The sequence below is a fragment of the Arachis ipaensis genome, chromosome B5, assembly GCF_059453495.1.
Source record: "Arachis ipaensis isolate K30076 ecotype BB chromosome B5, ASM5945349v1, whole genome shotgun sequence".
NCBI classification, from domain to species: domain Eukaryota; kingdom Viridiplantae; phylum Streptophyta; class Magnoliopsida; order Fabales; family Fabaceae; genus Arachis; species Arachis ipaensis.
In genome coordinates this window covers 97,703,577-97,726,741 of record NC_142440.1, presented here as the reverse complement: position 1 = coordinate 97,726,741, position 23,165 = coordinate 97,703,577, and the positions used below count along the sequence as shown (strand labels likewise).

At 38.8% G+C, this 23,165-nt stretch overlaps 1 non-coding gene across 1 annotated transcript; it reads right to left on the bottom strand.

Moving 5' to 3' along the window:
* Positions 1-16,732: 16,732 nt before the first annotated feature.
* Positions 16,733-16,840, bottom strand: LOC148565090 (small nucleolar RNA R71). The gene has a single exon (XR_015884491.1). It is a non-coding gene; the product is annotated as a small nucleolar RNA R71 (small nucleolar RNA).
* Positions 16,841-23,165: the final 6,325 nt, after the last annotated feature.

Here is a 23,165-nt window from a genome sequence, read left to right as displayed (position 1 = left end):
AAAAGAAAAAGAAGTACATGAATTTCGAATTTTAAAACAGATTAATTGTTTTGATGTGGTGGCAATACTTTTTGTCTTTCTGAATGAATGCTTGAACAGTGCATATTTTTGATATTGTTGTTCATGAATGTTAAAAAAATGTTGGCTCTTGAAAGAATAATGAAAAAGGAGAAATGTTGTTGATGATCTGAAAAATCATAAAAATGATTCTTGAAGCAAGAAAAAGCAGTGAATAGCAAAGCTTGCAGAAAAAAAAAGAGAGTAAAAAAATGCAAAAAAAAAGAGAAAAAGAAAGAAAAAGAAAAAGCAAGCAGAAAAAGCCAATATCCCTTTAAACCAAAAGGCAAGGGTAAAATAAAAAAGGATCCAAGGCTTTGAGCATCAGTGGATAGGAGGGCCCATGATGAGCGGATATTTTATACGCTTTTTGGGGTTAATTTCATATAGTTTTTAGTATATTTTAGTTAGTTTTTAGTTTATTTTCATTAGTTTTTAGGAAAAATTCATATTTCTGGACTTTACTATGAGTTGTGTGTTTTTCTGTAATTTCAGGTATTTTTCTGGCTGAAATTGAGGGAGCTGAGCAAAAATCTGATTCAGGCTGAAAAAGGACTGCTGATGCTGTTGGATTCTGACCTCCCTGCACTTAAAGTGGATTTTCTGGAGCTACAGAACTCGAAATAGCGCGATTCCAATTGCGTTGGAAAGTAGACATCCAGGGCTTTCCAGCAATATATAATAGTTTATACTTTGCTCAAGGATAGATGACGTAAACTGGCGTTCAACGCCAATTCTCTGCCCAATTCTGGCGTCCAGTGCCAGAAAAGGATTAAAAGTTGGAGTTCAACGCCAGAAATAGATCCAAACCTGGCGTTGAATGCCCAAAACAGCCTTATGCACATGAAATGTTTAAATCTCAGCCCCAGCACACACCAAGTGGGCCCCAGAAGTGGATCTCTGCACCATCTGTCATAGTCTACTCACTTTTTGTAAACCTAGGCTACTAGTTTAGTATTTAAACAACTTTTAGAGACTTATTTTGTATCTCATGACATTTTTTAGATCTGAACTTTGTACTCTTTGACGGCATGAGTCTCTAAACTCCATTGTTGGGGGTGAGGAGCTCTGCTGTGTTTCGATGAATTAATGCGAGTATTTCTGTTTTCCATTCAAACATGCGTGTTCCTATCTAAGATATCCATTTGCGCCTAACTATGGAGAAGGTGATGATCAGTGACACTCATCACCTTCCTCAATTCATGAACGTGTGTTTGACAATCACCTCCGTTCTACATCAGATTGAATGAATATCTCTTAGATTCCTTGATCAGAATCTCCGTGGTATAAGCTAGATTGATGGCGGCATTCATGAGAATCCGGAAAGTCTAAACCTTGTCCGTGGTATTCCGAGTAGGATTCAGGGATTGAATGACTGTGACGAGCTTCAAACTCGCGAGTGCTGGGCGTAGTGACAGACACAAAAGGAGGGTGAATCCTATTCCAGCATGATCGGGAACCTCAGATGATTAGCCGTGCTGTGACAGAGCATTTGGATCGTTTTCACAAGAGGAGGGGATGTAACCATTGACAACGGTGATGCCCCAACACACAGCTTGCCATAGAAAGACGTGCGTGCGTGAATCAGAAGACAGAGGAAAGCAGAGATTCAGAAGACAAAGCATCTCCAAAACTCCAACATATTCTCCATTACTGCATAACAAGTAACCTTTAACCCATGCTCTCTTGTTTATTCGCAATTCAACTGATAAAGATAATTGACTTCCTGACTAAGAATTGCAAGATAACCATAGATTGCTTCAAACCAATAATCTCCGTGGGATTCGACCCTTACTCACGTGAGGTATTACTTGGACGACCCAGTGCACTTGCTGGTTAGTGGTACGAGTTGTGAAAGTGTGATTCACAATTCGTGCACCAGCCCACAAGAATCAAATCCTGGTCTAAGCGGCTAAACCAAGCTGTCCCTAACCATGTGCTTGTGGCGTGAAGGTGTCAAGTGAAAACTTGAGACTGAGCGGTTAAAGTCATGGTCCAAAAACAAAAAGAGTGTGCTTAAGAGCTCTGGACACCTCTAATTGGGGACTCTAGCAAAGCTGAATCACAATCTGAAAAGGTTCACCCAGTTATGTGTCTGTGGCATTTATGTATCCGGTGGTAATACTGGAAAACAAAATGCTTTGGGTCACGGCCAAGACTTATAAAGTAGCTGTGTTCAAGAATCAACATACTTAACTAGGAGAATCAATAACACTATCTAAATTCTGAGTTCCTATAGATGCCAATCATTCTAAACTTCAAAGGATAAAGTGAGATGCCAAAATTGTTCAGAAGCAAAAAGCTAAAAGCCCCGCTCATCTAATTAATACTGATCTTCATAGATGTTTTTGGAACTCAATGTATATTCTATTCTTTTTATCCTATTTGATTTTCAGTTGCTTGGGGACAAGCAACAATTTAAGTTTGGTGTTGTGATGAGCGGATAATTTATACGCTTTTTGGCATTGTTTTTAGTATATTTTAGTTAGTTTTTATTATGTTTTTATTAGTTTTTAAATAAAAATCACATTTATGGACTTTACTATGAGTTTGTGTGTTTTTCTGTGATTTCAGGTATTTTCTGGCTGAAATTGAGGGACCTGAGCAAAAATCTGATTCAGAGGTTGAAAAAGGACTGCAGATGCTGTTGGATTTTGACCTCCCTGCACTCGAAGTAAATTTTCTGGACCTACAGAAGCTCACTTGGCGCGATCTCAACTGAATTGGAAAGTAGACATTTTGGGCTTTCCAGCAATATATAATAGTCCATACTTTGCCCGAGATTTGATGGCCCAAACAGGCGTTCCAAGTCAGCTTAAGAATTCTGGCATCAAAACGCCAGAACTGGCACAAAAGCTGGCGTTTAACTCCAAGAAAAGTCTCTACACATGAAAGCTTCAATGCTCAGCCCAAGCACACACCAAGTGGGCCCGGAAGAAGATTTCTACATTAATTACCTATTTCTGTAACCCTAGGCTACTAGTTTTCTATAAATAGGACCTTTTGCTATTGTATTTGAAGACTTTGATACACTTGATCAGATTTTGATAGAACTTTTCCCGTTTGGGGGCTGGCCTCACGGCCATGCCTAGACCCTTTTGTTCTTATGTATTCTCAACGGTGGAGTTTCTACACACCATAGATTAAGGTGTGGAGCTCTGCTGTTCTTCATGAATTAATGCAAAGTACTATTGTTTTTCTATTCAACTCAAGTCTATTTATTCTCCAAGATATTCATTCGCACCCAAGAACATGATGAATGTGATGATTATGTGACACTCATCACCATTCTCACCTATGAATGCGTGCCTGACAACCACTTCCGTTTTACATGCAAACAAGCTTGAATGTGTATCTTTTGGGTTTCTAATATAAGGTTAGAACCTTCATGGTATAGGCTAGAATTATTGGCGGCCATTCCTGAGATCCGGAACGTCTAAACCTTGTCTGTGGTATTCTGAGTAGGATCTGGGAAGGGATAACTGTGACGAGCTTCAAGCTCGCGAGTGTTGGGCGTATGACAGACGCAAAAGGATCAATGGATCCTATTCCAACATGATCGAGAATCAACAGATGATTAACCATGTGGTGACAGCGTGCATAGAACATTTTCACTGAGAGGACGGGAAGTAGCCATTGACAACGGTGATGCCCAACATAAAGCTTGCCATGGAAAGGAGTATGAATGATTGGAAGAAGGCAATAGGAAAGCAGAGGTTCAGGAGGAACAAAGCATCTTCATACGCTTATCTGAAATTCCTACCAATGAATTACATAAGTATCTCTATCTCTATCTTTATTTTATGTTTTATTTATCTTTAATTATCAATCCTCCATAACCATTTGAATCTGCCTGACTGAGATTTACAAGATGACCATAGCTTGCTTCAAGCCGACAGTCTTCGTGGGATCGACCCTTACTCACGTAAGGTATTACTTGGACGACCCAGTGCACTTGCTGGTTAGTTGTGCGGAATTGTGACAAAGTGTGATTCACGTTTGAGAGCTCCAAGTCTTTGGCGCCATTGTTCATGATCACAATTTCGTGCACCAGAGTTGTCCTGCCATCCTTGGTTATAGTTTCCACCTTGTTGTAGTTGCCGCCTTGTTGATTGTATCCTTGATTCTGGCGGTCATAGAAGTTATGAGTAGCTGCCACAGTGTTGTCTTCTTGTTGGAGCTGTAGGCATTCATCAGTATAATGACTATAATCAACACATATTCCGCATACTCTTTGGGGAACTAGCTGTTGGCTTTGTTGTGGTGGGGAAGGCTGAGCTTGTTGTTGTTGGTTCAACTGCATTTACTTCAGTAAGTTGGTCATTTCACATATACTCTGTGTAAGAGCAGTAATTTTATTGCTAGAGGAAACCTCTACAACAGCTTTTGAGTGGCTGCTTCTGTGCCTGTGATTCCTGGTTGACTCAGCTAACTCGTTGATCAGTTGCCATGCTTTATCTGCGGTCTTGTACTTCTTCAGGGAACCATTACTAGCACCATCTAGTGTAGTTTTATCCCGAGGCTTCATGCCTTGAGTGAAGTAGTTGATTAACACTAGCCTGTCAATCATGTGATGGGGGCATGTGCTACACGGAATCGTGATCGCACACTTTTCACACAACTCCGTGCAGCTGACCAACAAGTGCACTGGGTCGTCCAAGTAATACCTTAAGTGAGTAAGGGTCGATCCCACGGAGATTGTCGGCGTGAAGCAAGCTATGGTCATCCTTGTAAATCTCAGTCAGGCAGATTCAAATGGTTATGGGATTTTGATAATTAAAATATAATTAAAATAGAAAATAAAATAGAAGTACTTATGTAATTCATTGGTGGGATTTCAGATAAGCGTATGAAGATGCTTTGTTCCTTCTGAACCTCTACTTTCCTATTGCCTTCATCCAATCATTCATACTCCTTTCCATGGCAAGCTGTATGTTGGGGGATCACTGTTGTCAATGGCTACCGTCCGTCCTCTCAGTGAAAATGGTCCAAATGCGCTGTCACTGCACGACTAATCATCTGTCGGTTCTCACTCATGTTGGAATAGGATCTATTGATCCTTTTGCGTCTGTCACTACGCCCAACACTCGCGAGTTTAAAGCTCGTCACAGCCATCCCATCCCAGATCCTACTCGGAATACCACAGATAAGGTTTAGACATTCCAGATTTCAGGAATGGCCGCCAATAATTCTAGCCTATACCACGAAGGTTCTAATCTTCGATTAGAAACCCAAGAGATATGCATTCAAGCTCGTTTTCAGGTAGAACAGAAGTGGTTGTCAAGCACGTGTTCAAAGGTGAGAATGGTGATGAGTGTTTGATGAGCGGATAATTTATACGCTTTTTGGCATTGTTTTTACATGGTTTTCAGTATGATTTAGTTAGTTTTTAGTATATTTTTATTGGTTTTTAAATAAAAATCACATTTCTGGACTTTACTATGAGTTTGTGTGTTTTTCTGTGATTTCAGGTATTTTCTGGCTGAAATTGAGGGACTTGAGCAAAAATCAACTTCAGAGGTTGAAGAAGGACTGCAGATGCAGTTGGATTCTGACCTCCCTGCACTCAAAGTGGCTTTTCTGGAGCTACAGAACTCCAAATGGCGCGCTCTCAATTGCGTTGGAAAGTAGACATCCAGGGCTTTCCAGAAATAGATAATAGTCCATACTTTGCCCGAGTTTAGACGACGCAAACTGGCGTTCAACGCCAGTTTCGTGCTGCATTCTAGAGTTAAACGCTAGAAACAGGTTGCAAAGTGGCGTTCAACTCCAAGAGAAGCCTCTACACGTGTAAATCTCAATGCTCAGCCCAAGCACACACCAAGTGGGCCCCAGAAGTGGATTTCTACATCATTTACTCATTTTTGTAAATCCTAGTAACTAGTTTAGTATAAATAGGACTTTTTATTATTGTATTCGAAGTCTTGCTTACTTCGGTTCCACCTCTGGGGCCGAGACCAATGAACTCCATTATCACTTATGTATTTTCAATGGTAGAGTTTCTATACATTATAGATTAAGGTGTGGAGCTCTGCTGTTCCTTGAGTATTAATGCAAAGTACTATTATTTTTCTATTCAATTCAAGCTTATTCCTAATCTAAGATGTTCATTCGCAACCAAGAACTTGATGAATGTGATGATTATGTGACGCTCATCATCATTCTCACTTACGAACGCGTGCCTGACAAACACTTCCGTTCTACATGCAAACAAGCTAGAATGAATATCTCTTAGATATCTAATACAGAGGACCGAGTCTGAGATATTAGAATCCTCGTGGTATAAGTTAGAACCCATGGATTGCCATTCTTGAGATCCAGAAAGTCTAAACCTTGTCTGTGGTATTCCGAGTAGGATCTAGGAAGGGATGGCTGTGACGAGCTTCAAACTCGCGAGTGCTGGGCGTAGTGACAGACGCAAAAGGATAGTAAATCCTATTCCAGTATGATCGAGAACCGAAAGATGATTAGCCATGCAGTGACAGCGCATTGGACTATTTTCATAGAGAGGACGGGATGTAGCCATTGATAACGGTGATGCCCAACATACAGCTTGCGATGGAAAGGAGTAGGAATGATTGGATGAAGACAGCGGGAAAGTAGAGGTTCAGGAGGAACGAAAGCATCTCTATACGCTTACCTGAAATTCTCACCAATGAATTACATAAGTATCTCTATCCTAGTTTATATTTTATTTATATTTATTATCAATTCACCATAACCATTTGAATCCGCCTGACTGAGATTTACAAAGTGACCATAGCTTGCTTCAAGCCGACAATCTCCGTGGGATCGACCCTTACTCACGTAAGGTTTATTACTTGGACGACCCAGTGCACTTGCTGGTGAGTTGTGCGAAGTTGTGACAAAGTGTGATTCACGTTTGAGAGCACCAAGCCTTTGGCACCATTATTGATGATCACAATTTCGTGCACCAAGTTTTTGGCGCCGTTACTAGGGAGGGAACAAACAACAATTTCGCATTTGTTTCCAGCAACAAAAGTGCCAAGTTTTTGGTCCGGCAACAACACCAAGTTTTTGGCACCGTTGCCGGGGATTGTTCGAGTTTGGACAACTGACGGTTCATCTTGTTGCTCAGATTTGGTAATTTTATTTTAATTTTAACCTTTTTATTTTTATTGTTCTTATTTTCGAAAAAGAAATTTATAAAAATAAATATTTTCAAAAATATATTTTTCTTCAAAATTTTTAAGAATGAATTCTAGTGTTTCATGAAGCATGTTGAAGCCTGGCTGGCTGTAAAGCCATGTCTAATTCATTTGGACTGGGGCTTCCACCTATCAGCATAGAATGAAGTTGGATGAAGTATCAGCTGTTGTATGCCTGATTTGTATGCTAAAGCTTGGCTGGCTATTGGCCATGTCTAGTGTTTTGGACCGGAGCTTTCACTGAAAGCTTGGCTGGCTAGTGAGCCATGTCTAATTCCTGGACTGGAGCTTTAGACTAACATTGCAGATTCCTGGAATTTTTATTAAAAATTTTGAAATCCTTATTTTTCTTTTTCCAATTAATTTTCAAAAATCCAAAAAAATTATAAAATCATAAAATCAAAAATAATTTTGTGTTTCTTGTTTGAGTCTTGTGTCAATTTTTAAGTTTGGTGTCAATTGCATGTTTAAAAATTTGTGCATTTTTCGAAAATTCATACATGTGTTCTTCATGATCTTCAAGTTGTTCTTGATGATTTTCTATGTTTGATCTTTAATTTTTCTTGTTTTTTGTCTTTTCTTGTTTTTCATGTGCATTTTCAATTTTTAGTGTCTAAAAATTAAAAATCTTTAAGTTTGGTGTCTTGCATGTTTTCTTTTCTTGAAAATCTTTCAAAAATAAGTTCTTGGTGTTCATCTTGACATTCAAAGTGTTCTTGGTATTCATCTTGACATTCATAGTGTTCTTGCATGCATCATTTATTTTGATCCAAAATTTTCATGCATTGAGTCTTTTTGATGTTTTTCTCTTTCATCATTAAAAATTCAAAAAATAAAAAAAAATATCTTTCCCTTTTTCACTCTTAAATTTACAAAAATTTGAGTTGACTTTTTCAAAACTTTTTAAAATTTAGTTGTTTCTTATGAGTCAAATCAAATTTTCAATTTAAAAATTCTATCTTTTTCAAATCTTTTTCAAAAATCAAATCTTTTTCATTTTTCTTTCATATTTTCGAAAACTTTATGATTGGTTTTCAAAATCTTTTTCTTATTTCTAATTCATATTTTCGAAATTAATGCTAACAATTAATGTGATTGATTCAAAATTTTTAAGTTTGTTACTTGCCTATCAAGAAAGGTTTAATCTTTAAATTTTAAAATCATATCTTTTTGTTTCTTGTTAGTCAAGTAATCAACTTTAGTTTTCAAAATCAAATCTTTTTAAATTTCTTTTTCAAATCTCTTTCAAAATAAATTTCAATCACATCTTTTTCAAAATTTATTTCAAAATCTTTTCTAACTTCTTTTCTAACTTCTTATCTTTTCAAAAATTGATTTTCAAATCTTTTTCAATTAACTACTTGACTTTTTGTTTGATTTTAAAAGTTTACTATTTCAATCATATCTTTTTCAAAACTATCTAACTAATTCTCTCTTTAATTTTCAAAAATTACCTTCCTCTTTTTTAAAATTCCTTTTTAATTAACTAATTGCTTTAAATTTCAATTTAAATTAATTTCATTTTTCCTTCTTATTTTCGAATTTTTATTTTAAATTCAATTTAAAAACAAAAATACTTTTATTTTAATTTATTTAATTTTCAAATTCTCTCATCTTTCATCCCCTTCTGTTTATTTATTCATCTACTAACACCCCTCTTTCACCCAAGAATTCGAACTCATTCCTCTCCCTTGTGTTTGGATTCTTACCTATTCCTTCCTCCATTATTCTCTTCTTATACTTACATAAGGAATCTCTATACTGTGACATAGAGGATTCCATATTTTCTGTTCTCTTCTTTTTTATATGAACAGGAACAAGGATAAGAACATTCTTGTTGAAGCTGATCCTGAACCTGAAAGGACTCTAAAGAGGAAGCTAAGGGAAGCTAAAGCACAACTCTCTGGAGAAAATCTGACAGAAATTTTCGAAAAAGAAGGAGACATGGCCAAAAATAATAACAATGCAAGGAAGATGCTTGGTGACTTTACTGCACCAAATTTCAATTTACATGGAAGAAGCATCTCAATCCCTGCCATTGGAGCAAACAATTTTGAGCTGAAACCTCAATTAGTTTCTCTGATGCAACAGAACTGCAAGTTTCATGGACTTTCATCAGAAGATCCTTTTCAGTTCTTAACTGAATTCTTGCAGATCTGTGACACTGTTAAGACCAATGGGGTTGATCCCGAGGTCTACAGACTTATGCTTTTCCTATTTACTGTAAGAGACAGAGCTAGAATATGGTTGAATTCTCAACCTAAAGATAGCCTGAACTCTTGGGATAAGCTGGTCACTGATGACAAGTCATCTTAGCCTAGTTTCACTAGTCTTTTTCCTTTGTTTTTATTTGGTTTTATGCACTTTCTTAAGCCACAAGTAAGCTAATTGGATTGAATTTCATTTTTCCTTTGATTCAATCAACCATGGATGAATTGATGCATTTTCATGAGTTTTTGTGCCATAATTGCTTGTGTGACAAGAAGAAGGATAACTCTCATGATTATGGCATAGCTTTGATACAATTGTTGATTGATGACAGGAGGAATAAAGCTTGGAAGAAGGTTGCAAGAATGGGCTTGAAAGGAGGAGTTCATGTTTGAGATGACGTTTGCCTCAAACGTCAACTCAAACGTGAGTAGCAGATGAAGAACACCCTGGAGAAGAGCCAACGTTTGAGCCAACGTTTGACCTCAAACATTGAGGCAAACGTTGGCTGAAGAAGAAGCTCCTAGAAGGCAACGTTTGCGCCAACGTTTGCCTCAAACGTGAGGTCAAACGTTGGCGCCTAAAAGGAAGAAAAATGGCACTCCTGGAAGGGCAACGTTTGCGCCAACGTTTGCCTCAAATGGTGAGGTCAAACGTTGGCGCCTAAAATAGGAGAGTTGGAGCTTCTGGGCAGCGACGTTTAAGCCAACGTTTGCCTCAAACGTGAGGTCAAACGTTGGCTACATTTTGGCAAGAAAAAGCATGGAAGAGCACCTCTGATTGATGAGTTAGATGAGCCACGTTTGCGCCAACGTTTGCCTCAAACGTTGGGCCAAACGTTGGCCAAAAAGAGAGCCTGGGGTGATCCACGTTTGAGCTCACATTTGACCTCAAACGTTGAGCCAAACATGGAGGACAGCAAATGGACTTGGCTGCATAATTTGACACAAGTGACGTTTGAGTTAACGTTTGCCTCAAACGTTGGCTCAAACGTGAATGGTTCATGGCCCGGTTCACTAATGGATTTCTTCCCAACACCAAGAGCAAGCAACGGAGGCCACTATCAACCCAATTCCATCAAGACTAAAGGCCCAATTCAAGGCTTAATGATCATTTGAAGAAAGTGTATAAATAGCTTAGGATTTGAAGTTTTAGGGAGCTTTTTCGTTTTAAACTTTTCCTTTTAGAATTTTCTTTAAAACATTTTCATAGTAGAGAGCTTTTGGGTTTGGGAGCTATTCTGAGTTTTGGGAAGGAGAATTAAATTCTCTTCGTCTTAGTTTTCTTGTTTTCAATTTCATCTACGTTTGTCTTGAGTCTTGAGTGTTGAAGAATTGAGGAAATTCTGTCTCAATCTCACCTTGAGATCTCTTTCTGTTTCTTTCACTGCACCATTGGAGAATTGAGATTTAAATCCAAGTTTCCTTCTGTTTTGATTTCTACTCTCTTGCAATTGAATTCTAAATTTGGATCTAAGAAGGCAGTGAGATCTAGACTTGGTTATCTAGTCTCTTGAGTCCTGAGATCTGGAGTCATCATTTTATTTTCTCTGTTGAATGCTTTTAAAATTCATTTACGTTTCCATTTTAGATCCAGTTCAATTCGAGTCATATTCTATTCTTCTATGTGTTGAGATTTACTGTTCTTTTGTTTAATTCTTGTAATCCCACATCCCTGACCCATTTACAATTCAAGCCATTTACATTTCTTGCACTTTAAGATTCTGCAATTTATATTTCTTGCATTATAAGTTTCTGCCATTTAAATTCTTGTTCTTTAAGATTCAGCACTTTTATTTTCTGTTCTCTTTAATTTCCTGCAATTTACCCCTCTCCCTTTACTTTTCATGCAATTTAATTTCTGTTAATCACAAATCACTCAACCAACTCTTGATCTGCTTGACTAAATCAACCACTAAGCTAAAATTGCTCAATCCTTCAATCCCTGTGGGATCGACCTCACTCATGTGAGTTATTATTACTTGATGCGACCCGGTGCACTTGCCGGTGAGTTTTGTGTCGGATCGTTTTCCGCACATCAAGTTTTTGGCGCCGTTGCCGGGGATTGAATAGATTGACAATGATTAAGTGAGGTGGTAGTTTAGATGAAGCACTTTTTCTTTTCTGTTTCTCTAATTTTTGACTAACCTACTAACTGTTTGAGGATTTGCTTCTACTAACCCACTAACTGTTCGAAGTTCTGTCTCAACTGATTCCACTTAATTTTCAAAAATACTACTGTGTGTTCCGTTTGCTGATTTATATGTCACAGGAAAGAAGAAAGGCCAGAGGGAAGGATATCATTGAAGAAGGAATTTCTGATAAAGAAGAACACCACAACATGAAGCCGCAACTCATCACACTAATCAAGAACAATTGTTCCTATGGTGGAAATCCATTGGAGGATCCTAAACAGCACATATCCATTTTTCTGAGGACTTGTGGTGCTGTCAATCTCGACAGTGTAAATCATGATACCTATAAGCTCTTGTTATTTCCTTTCTCACTGAAGGATGAAGCGGCACAATGGCTTGAAACCTTTCCCCAAGGAAGTATCACTAGTTGGGATGATTTGGTTGCCAAGTTCCTAGCCAAATTCTCCTCATCCCGACAAAACATCAAGATGAAAGAAGGAATACATCCATTCATACAAGGAGAGGAAGAACCATTGTTCAAAGCATGGGAAAGATACAAGAAAGCAAGTGACAAAGTGGGTTTTCAAGCGTTCTATGAAGGATTAACCTCAGAAACAAGAAGAGCAGTGGATTACTTCTCAGATGGCCTACTCAAGGCAACAGCAACCGACCAAGGAATTGCAGAATTCAATGACAAAAGAGCCAATGACCAACAACCATTTGAGAAACCACAGAAGGCGATTTCAGAAAAGGAAATGATGAATCTTGAAGGAGTGAAGGTAGTCATGAATCTAAACAAACAGCTATACCAGCAAACTCAGCAACAATTGGAGTCAATAACTAGACAAATTGATTCTCTACATTCTGCTACAGTGAATGCACAATTTCTACCATGGAAGCCACATTCTTATCTAAGAATGGGGGAATATCAACATCAGGAACAAAGGGGTTCCAACATAGGCAGACCCATGATCACAAACAACCAAAGTCATCCATCCAATAATGACAAACAAAACCAGTGCTCACAAAACATGCACCCCCAGCCTCAACCCACAAAACCCACAAAATACCTTTGCAACACCTACCTTTTACCCACACAGTACATGTGGAATTCCTTCGCAAGGTTTTCCACAGCCACCAATCCATCTCATACATCTGAACAACTCCTAGAACAACAATCATCATACACCACCCCAATACACACACTTCCAACCCCGTCCTACCTCACCACTCGCCCAAAATGACTTACATCAACCACCACAGTTGACACAGCCACAACCAATCCTAAACTTCCAAAGACTCTATGTTCTAGAAATGATGATGGAAAGGTTTATGAAAGTTCAAGAAATGATAATAATAGAGCAGGAGGACATAAGGAAAAACCAAGAGGCCTACCTCAAAAGAATTGAAAGGCAAGTGGAACAATTGGTTCAAAACCTTGCTGAATTGGGCAAGAGAGAGGCGAATATATCCCTAAGGGCCACTGAAGATAACCAAAAGAACGGTGAAAAAGCTGCTGGGTTGAAAGGGAAAGCAGTTAAGGAAGAAAGTGAGAAGGCTATGGAAAAGCAAATAAGCATCAAAGAAGGACACAACAGAGGAATTCCACAAAAAGAAACAGAGGAAAGGAAGCCCATAGTGAGAGGAGGAAACCAAAGGCAACAGAAGCCTCAACTTCCATGATTCGGGAATGGAGGATGTCAAGCTAGTGACAATAAAAGAGCGCTTGTTGGGAGGCAACCCAATCTGAGGAAGTTTTCTTTCATTAGCTATTTTAATAAAAAGGGTAATTAGCTTTACCTATATTGCAAGAAGCTAAGTTTGGTGTTACACACCAAAACAATATAAGGGAGAATGAAGGATTCTAAGTTTGGTGTTCCACCAAAATCTCATTTAAAAACATATTCTCACCTTCTGCAGAATGCTAGCTTCAAGCAGTTAGATAAACTAGTTAACTATTTTGCTATTCTTTAGTTTTCAGTTTTGTCACTTTTGAAAAAGAAAAAGAGTTTCACATATGGTTAGCTCGGTGCATTAAAAACCATTGGCAAGGTACTAAGTTTGGTGTTCCCACACCAAAGTAAGTTCAAAAAGCCCACAAATAATTCATGCATGCTAACCAAATTTTTTAAGTGCTTAGGGAACAAGCAACTTTCAATATCACTGCAGAACACCATACAAACTTTTGGAAAGATTAAGCATCATCAATCAAAGAGATGAAAGAAGAATGTGAAGACCAGCAATGATAAGGATGAGAAGGAGGACAGCAAGTAAATTCCAAAAGGTTGTATTGCTCATTGATCATTTTATGTCAGATACTGCTATGATTGAAAGTGATATAACACCCCTGCCTGTCTGCATAGTCTAGTTTTTCTGCTATTCAATAATTAAGATTGCTTGATTATTCACAACACTACACTTCTCAAACTTGTTTGCACTCAACATTTTAAAAATGCATCACATGAAAGTTCTTTGAGAAGAAGGATTGAGGAATTAAATAATTTTGAGGCAAGTAAAAGATTAGGAGAAGTGGTGGTTCTAGTTGTATGATTTTTGTATTGAGGTTGCATGCTTATGAAAACTTGCATGGGAGCTCATAGGCAGGATATAGAGTTCAAAGAAGTATTGTGGAGATTCTCAAACATTTATTGATCCAAGAAGCAGCAAACAAAACAAAAGAAAATAAAGAAAATACAAAAACAAAAAGAACATGGCCCAAGGCTCTAAGCATCAATTACTAGGCAGAAAAGAAGAAAGAAACAAGAACTCAAAGAGTTATTATCCTAGTAAATGCTTGTGGTCGAATTGTGTCAAAGAGAGAGGCTTGAGCAAGTAAATCCTAAGGGGTGCTTTAACACCTAATACCTTAAAACAAACTGGTTTAGGAGTATTGATTGAAAGCTTATCTAAAGAGTCGCTTCGAGACATGACACTTAGAGTCAAGGCCAAAACACAGAAATCATAAGCTACTTCAAGGTGATTACCTATAGAGAGATCTCCATGATATCATTTGGATGAAAGTCCTAGGACCTAAGACTTCTAAGATGTAAGGACTAGTAAGCACTGAAGCCCTTGCATGAGCATATAATTTAGAGTTCACCCCACTGTCACTTAATCACTTCACTCACAGGATAGTACATGTAATTCTTCAAATCCATTCTAATTGAAAGGACCTTTGAGCATAACTCTTTTCTGGCTTGGGGACAAGCAAGTTTTAAGTTTGGTGTTGTGATGACAAGTCATCTTAGCCTAGTTTCACTAGTCTTTTTCCTTTGATTTTATTTGGTTTTATGCACTTTCTTAAGCCACAAGTAAGCTAATTGGATTGAATTTCATTTTTCCTTTGATTCAATCAACCATGGATGAATTGATGCATTTTCATGAGTTTTTGTGCCATAATTGCTTGTGTGACAAGAAGAAGGATAACTCTCATGATTATGGCATAGCTTTGATACAATTGTTGATTGATGACAGGAGGAATAAAGCTTGGAAGAAGGTTGCAAGAATGGGCTTGAAAAGAGGAGTTCACGTTTGAGATGACGTTTGCCTCAAACGTCAACTCAAACGTGAGTAGCAGATGAAGAACACCCTGGAGAAGAGCCAACGTTTGAGCCGACGTTTGACCTCAAACGTTGAGGCAAACGTTGGCTGAAGAAGAAGCTCCTAGAAGGCAACGTTTGCGCCAACTTTTGCCTCAAATGTGAGGTCAAACGTTGGCGCCTAAAAGGAAGAAAAATGGCACTCCTGGAAGGGCAACGTTTGCGCCAACATTTGCCTCAAACGTGAGGTCAAACGTTGGCGCCTAAAAGAGGAGAGTTGGAGCTTCTGGGCAGCGACATTTAAGCCAATGTTTGCCTCAAACGTGAGGTCAAACGTTGGCTACATTTTGGCAAGAAAAAGCATGGAAGAGCACCCCTGATTGATGAGTTAGATGAGCCACGTTTGCGCCAACGTTTGCCTCAAACGTTGGGCCAAACGTTGGCCAAAAAGAGAGCCTGGGGTGATCCACGTTTGAGCTCACGTTTGACCTCAAACGTTGAGCCAAACGTGGAGGACAGCAAATGGACTTGGCTGCATAATTTGACACAAGTGACATTTGAGTCAACGTTTGCCTCAAACGTTGGCTCAAACGTGAATGGTTCATGGCCCGGTTCACTAATGGATTTCTTCCCAACACCAAGAGCAAGCAACGGAGGCCACTATCAACCCAATTCCATCAAGACTAAAGGCCCAATTCAAGGCTTAATGATCATTTGAAGAAAGTGTATAAATAGCTTAGGATTTGAAGTTTTAGGGAGCTTTTTCATTTTAAACTTTTCCTTTTAGAATTTTCTTTAAAACATTTTCATAGTAGAGAGCTTTTGGGTTTGGGAGCTATTCTGAGTTTTGGGAAGGAGAATTGAATTCTCTTCGTCTTAGTTTTCTTGTTTTCAATTTCATCTACGTTTGTCTTGAGTCTTGAGTGTTGAAGAATTGAGGAAATTCTGTCTCAATCTCACCTTGAGATCTCTTTCTGTTTCTTTCACTGCACCATTGGAGAATTGAGATTTAAATCCAAGTTTCCTTCTGTTTTGATTTCTACTCTCTTGCAATTGAATTCTAAATTTGGATCTAAGAAGGTAGTGAGATCTAGACTTGGTTATCTAGTCTCTTGAGTCCTGAGAGCTGGAGTCATCATTTTATTTTCTCTGTTGAATGCTTTTAAAATTCATTTACGTTTCCATTTTAGATCCAGTTCAATTCGAGTCATATTCTATTCTTCTATGTGTTGAGATTTACTGTTCTTTTGTTTACATTTCTGCAATTTACATTTCTTGCATTCTAAGTTTCTGCCATTTAAATTCATGTTCTTTAAGATTCAGCACTTTTATTTTCTGTTCTCTTTAATTTCCTGCAATTTACCCCTCTCCCTTTACTTTTTTTTCATGCAATTTAATTTCTGTTAATCACAAATCACTCAACCAACTCTTGATCTTCTTGACTAAATCAACCACTAAGCTAAAATTTCTCAATCCTTCAATCCCTGTGGGATCGACCTCACTCATGTGAGTTATTATTACTTGATGCAACCCGGTGCACTTGCCAGTGAGTTTTGTGTCGGATCATTTTCCGCACATCAGTCACGACTTTCTTAGCCAAGTTTTTTCCTCCTCAAAAGCTTAGTAAGCTTAGAGTGGATGTTCAAACCTTCAAACAGAAAGAAGGTGAATCCCTCTATGAAGCTTGGGAGAGATACAAGGAACTAACCAAAAAGTGTCCTTCTGACATGCTTTCAGAATGGACCATCCTGGATATATTCTATGATGGTCTGTCTGAGCTATCAAAGATGTCACTGGACCATTCTGCAGGTGGATCCATTCACCTAAAGAAAATGTCTGCAGAAGCTCAGGAACTCATTGACTTGGTTGCAAACAACCAGTTCATGTACACTTCTGAAAGGAATCCTAGGAGTAATGGGGCGCCTCAAAGGAAGGGAGTTCTTGAAATTGATACTCTGAATGTCATATTGGCTCAGAACAAAATATTGACTCAACAAGTCAATATGATCTCTCAGAGTCTGAATGGATTGAAGGAATCATCCAACAGTACTAAAGAGGCATCTTCTTAAGAAGAAGAAGCTTATGATCCTGAGAACCCTGCAATAGCAGAGGTGAATTACATGGGTGAACCCTATGGAAACACCTATAATCCCTCATGGAGAAATCATCTAAATTTCTCATGGAAGGATCAACAAAAGCCTCAACAAGGCTTTAATAATGGTGGAAGAAATAGGTTTAGCAATAGCAAACCTTTTCCATCATCCACTCAACAACAGACAGAGAATTCTGAGCAGAACCCATCTAGCTTAGCAAATATAGTCTCTGATCTATCTAAGGCCACTATGAGTTTCATGAATGAAACAAGGTCCTCCATTAGAAATTTGGAGGCACAAGTAGGCCAGCTGAGTAAAAGGGTAATTGAAATTCCTCCTAGTACTCTCCCAAGCAATACAGAAGAAAATCCAAAGAGAGAGTGCAAGGCCATTTATTTGACCATCATGGCCGAACCTACAAGGGAGGAGGAGGACGTGAATCCTAGTGAGGAAGACCTCCTGGGACGCTCAGTGACCAATAAGGAGTTTCCCTTAGAGGAACCAAAGGAATCTGAGGCTCATCTAGAGACCATAGAGATTCTATTGAATCTCCTTCTGCACTTTATGAGCTCTGATGAGTATTCTTCTTTTGAAGAGAATGAAGATGTTACTGAGGAGCAAGTTTTTAAGTACCTTGGTGCAATCATGAAGCTGAATGCCAAATTATTTGGTAAGGAGACATGGGAAGATGAACCTCCCTTGCTCACCAATGAACTGAATGCATTGGATAGGCAGAAATTACCTCAAAAGAAACATGATCCTGGCAAATTCCTAATTCCCTGTAACATAGGCACCATGACGTTTGAGAAGGCTCTGTGTGACCTAGGGTCAGGAATAAACTTAATGCCACTCTCTGTAATGGAGAAACTTGGGATCTTTGAGGTGCAAGATGCCAGAATCTCATTAGAGATGGAAGACAACTCAAGAAAATAGGCTTATGGACTAGTAGAAGACGTGTTAGTAAAGGTTGAAGGCCTTTACATCCCTGCTGATGTCATAATCCTAGACACTGGGAAGGATGAGGATGAATCCATCATCCTTGGAAGACCCTTCCTAGCCACAGCAAGAGCTATAATTGATGTGGACAGAGGAGAGTTGGTCCTTCAACTGAATGAGGACAACCTTGTGTTTAAAACTCAAGGATCTCCTTCTGTAACCATGGAGAGGAAGCATGAAAAGCTTCTCTCACTGCAAAGTCAACCAAAGCCCCCACAGTCAAACTCTAAGTTTGGTGTTGGGAGGCCACAACCAAACTCTAAGTTTGGTGTTGAACCCCCACATTCAAACTCTAATTTTGGTGTTGGGAGGTCCCAACAATTCTCTGCACATCTGTGAGGCTCCATGAGAGCTCACTGTCAAGCTATTGACATTAAAGAAGCGCTTGTTGGGAGGCAACCCAATGTTATCTAATTATATTTATTTATTTTCTATTGTTATTTTATGTTTTCTTTAGGTTGATGATCATGTGAAGTCACAAAAACTACTGAAAAATAAAAAACAGAATGAAAAATAGAATGAAAAATAGCACACGCTGGAGGAAGAGCAGTCTAGCGTTAAACGCCAGAAACAAGCATCTGTCTGGCGTTTAACGCCAGAAACAAGCACCAAGCTGGCATTTAACGCCAGAAACAAGCATCTGCCTGGCGTTAAACGCCAGAAATAGGCTACATTTGGGTGTTTAACGCCAGAAACAAGCAACAGTCTGGCGTTAAATGCCAGGATTGCACAGCAAGGGCGTTTTACACGCCTAATTGGAGCAGGGATGCTAAGTCCTTGACCCCACTTGATCTGTGGACCCCATAAGATCCCTACCTTTTCTTCTCTCCTCTTCACACCTTTTCATAACTCTCTTCCCCAAATACCCTTCACCAATCATCTCAATCACTCTTTCCCATAAACCCCACCTACCTTCAAAATAAAAACTATTTTCCCTCCCAAACCCAACCATAATGGCCGAACCCTAACCCTCCCCACACTCCTATATAAACCCCTCATTCCTTCTTCATTTTCACACAACACAACCCTCTCTTCTTCCCCTTGGCCGAATACACCCCTCTCCCCCTCTCCTCCATTTCTCTTCTTCTTCTCCTTCTTTCTTTCTTCTTTTGCTCGGGGACGAGAAAACATTTTAGGTTTGGTGTGGTAAAATCATGGCTTTTTGTTTTTCCATAACCATTAATGGCACCTAAGGCCAGAGAAACCTTAAGAAAGAGGAAAGGGAAGGAAATTGCTTCCACCTTTGAGCCATGGGAGATGGAGAGATTCATCTCAAAGGTTCATCAAGACCACTTCTATGAAGTTGTGGCCAAGAAGAAATTGATCCCTGAGGTTCTTTTCAATCTCAAAAAGAATGAGTATCCGGAGATTCAACTTGAGATCCAAAGAAGAGGTTGGGAAGTTTTCACCAACCCCATTCAACAAGTCGGGATCGTAATGGTTCAAGAGCTCTATGCAAATGCATGGATCACTAGGAACCATGATCAAAGTGTGAACCCAAATCCAAAGCATTGGCTCACCATGGTTCGGGAGAAATACTTAGATTTCAGTCCGGATAATGTAAGGCTAGCGTTCAACTTGCCAATGATGGAAGAAAACGCACACCCCTACACTAGAAGGGTCAACTTTGATCAAAGGTTGGACTAAGTCCTCATGGACATATGTGTAGAAGGAGCTCAATGGAAAATTGACTCAAGAGGCAAGCTGGTTCAATTAAGAAGGCATGACCTCAAACCAGTGGCTAGAGGATGGTTGGAGTTTATTCAACGTTCAATCATTCCTACTAGCAACCGGTCCGAAGTTACTATAGACCGGGCCATCATGATCCACAGTATCATGATTGGGGAGGAAGTGGAAGTTCATGAGATTATACCTCAAGAACTTTACAAGGTGGCTGACAAGTCCTCTACTTTGGCAAGGTTAGCCTTTCCTCACCTCATTTGCCACCTCTGGAATTCGGCTGAAATTGACATAGAGGGAGACATCCTTATTGAAGAGGATAAGCCCATCACTAAGAAAAGGATGGAGCAAACAAGTGATCATGGACCTCAACAGGAGCATGAGGAAATCCCTCATCATGAAATCCCTGAGATGCCTCAAGGGATGCACTTCCCTCCACAAAATTATTGGGAGCAAATCAACACTTCCCTAGGAGAATTAAGCTCCAACATGGGACAACTAAGGGTGGAACACCAAGAGCACTCCATCATCCTCCATGAAATTAGAGAAGATCAAAGAGCTATGAGGGAGGAGCAACAAAGACAAGAAAGAGACATAGAGGAGCTCAAGCACTCCGTAGGATCATCAAGAGGAAGACACCACCCACACTAAGGTGGACTCATTCCTTAATCTCCTTGTCTATTTATTTTTTGTTTTCGGTTTCCATGCTTCATGTTTATTTATGTTTGTGTCTTTACTATATGATCACTAGTGTCTAAGTGTCTATGCCTTAAAGTTATGAATGTCCTATGAATCCATCACCTCTCTTGAATGAAAAAATGTTCTAAAAAAAAAGAACAAGAAGTACATGGTTTTGAATTCATCCTTGAAACTAATTTAATTATTTTGATGTGGTGACAATACTTTTTGTTTTCTGAATGAATGCTTGAACAGTGCATATGTCTTTTGATATTGTGGTTTATGAATGCTAAATATGTTGGCTCTTGAAGAATAAGGAAAAAGGAGAAATGTTATTTGAAGATCTGAAAAATCATAAAAATGATTCTTGAAGCAAGAAAAAGCAGTGAATATAAAAGCTTACGAAAAAAAAGAGAGAAAAATAGTGAAAAACAAAAAAAAAGAGATAAAGATAAAGAAAAAGCAAGCAGAAAAAGCCAATAGCCCTTAAAACCAAAAGGCAAGGGTAATAAGAAGGATCCAAGGCTTTGAGAATCAGTGGATAGGAGGGCCTAAAGAAATAAAATCCTGGCCTAAGCAGATAAACCAAGCTGTCCCTAACCATGTGCTTGTGGCGTGAAGGTGTCAAGTGATAACTTGAGACTGAGCGGTTAAAGTCAAGGTCCAAAGCAAAAAAAGAAGAGTGTGCTTAAGAATCCTGGACACCTCTAATTGGTGACTTTAGCAAAGCTGAGTCACAATCTGAAAAGGTTCACCCAGTTATGTGTCTGTGGCATTTATATATCCGGTGGTAATACTGGAAAACAAAGTGCTTAGGGCCACGGCCAAGACTCATAAAGTTGTTGTGTTCAAGAATCAACATACCGAACTAGGAGAATCAATAACACTATCTGAATTCTAAGTTCCTATAGATGCCAATCATTCTGAACTTCAAAGGATAAAGTGAGATGCCAAAACTATTCAAGAGGCAAAAAGCTACAAGTCCCGATCATCTGATTGGGGCTAAGTTTCATTGATATTTTGGAATTCATAGTATATTCTCTTCTTTTTATCTTATTTGATTTTCAGTTGCTTGGGGACAAGCAACAATTTAAGTTTGGTGTTGTGATGAGGGATAATTTATACGCTTTTTGGCATTGTTTTTACATGGTTTTCAGTATGATTTAGTTAGTTTTTTGTATATTTTTATTGGTTTTTAAATAAAAATCACATTTCTGGACTTTACTATGAGTTTGTGTATTTTTCTATGATTTCAGGTATTTTCTGGCTGAAATTGAGGGACTTGAGCAAAAATCAGATTCAAAGGTTGAAGAAGGACTGCAGATGCTGTTGGATTTTGACCTCCCTGCACTCGAAGTGGATTTTCTGGAGCTACAGAACTACAAATGGCGCGCTCTCAATTACGTTGGAAAGTAGATATCCAGGGCTTTCCAGAAATACATAATATTTCATACTTTGCTCAAGTTTAGATGACGTAAACTGGCGTTCAACGCCAGTTCCATGCTGCATTCTAGAGTTAAACGCCAGAAACAGGTTGCAAAGTGGAGTTAAACGCCAGAAACAGGTTACAAACAGGCGTTCAACTCCAAGAGAAGCCTCTACACGTGTAAAGCTTAATGCTCAGCCCAAGCACACACTAAGTGGGCCCCAAAAGTGGATTTCTGCATCATTTACTCATTTCCGTAAACCCTAGTAACTAGTTTAGTATAAATAGGACTTTTTATTATTGTATTCGAAGTCTTGGTTACTCCGGTTCCCCCTCTGGAGCCGAGACCAATGAACTCCATTATCACTTATGTATTTTCAATGGTAGAGTTTCTACACACCATAGATTAAGGTGTGGAGCTCTGCTGTTCCTTGAGTATTAATGCAAAGTACTATTGTTTTTCTATTCAATTCAAACTTATTCCTATTCTAAGATGTTCATTCGCACCCAAGAACATGATGAATGTGATGATTATGTGACGCTCATCATCATTCTCACTTACGAATGCGTGCCTGACAAACACTTCCGTTCTACATGCAAACAAGCTAGAATGAATATCTCTTAGATATCTAATACAGAGGACCGAGTTCGAGATATTAGAATCTATGTGGTATAAGTTAGAACCCATTGATGGCCATTCTTGAGATCCAGAAAGTCTAAACCTTGTCTTTGGTATTCCGAGTAGGATCCGGGAAGGGATGGCTGTGACGAGCTTCAAACTCGCGAGTGTTGGGCGTAGTGGCAGACGCAAAAGGATAGTAAATCCTATTCCAGTATGATCGAGAACCGACAGATGATTAGCCATGCAGTGACAGCGCATTGGACTATTTTCATAGAGAGGACAGGATGTAGCCATTGATAATGGTGATGCCCAACATACATCTTGCCATGGAAAGGAGTAGGAATGATTGGATGAAGATAGCGGGAAAGCAAAGGTTCAGGAGGAACGAAAGTATCTCTATACGCTTACCTGAAATTCTCACCAATGAATTACATAAGTATCTCTATCCTAGTTTATATTTAATTTATATTTATTATCAATTCACCATAACCATTTGAATCCGCCTGACTGAGATTTACAAAGTGACCATAGCTTGCTTCAAGTCGATAATCTCCGTGGGATCG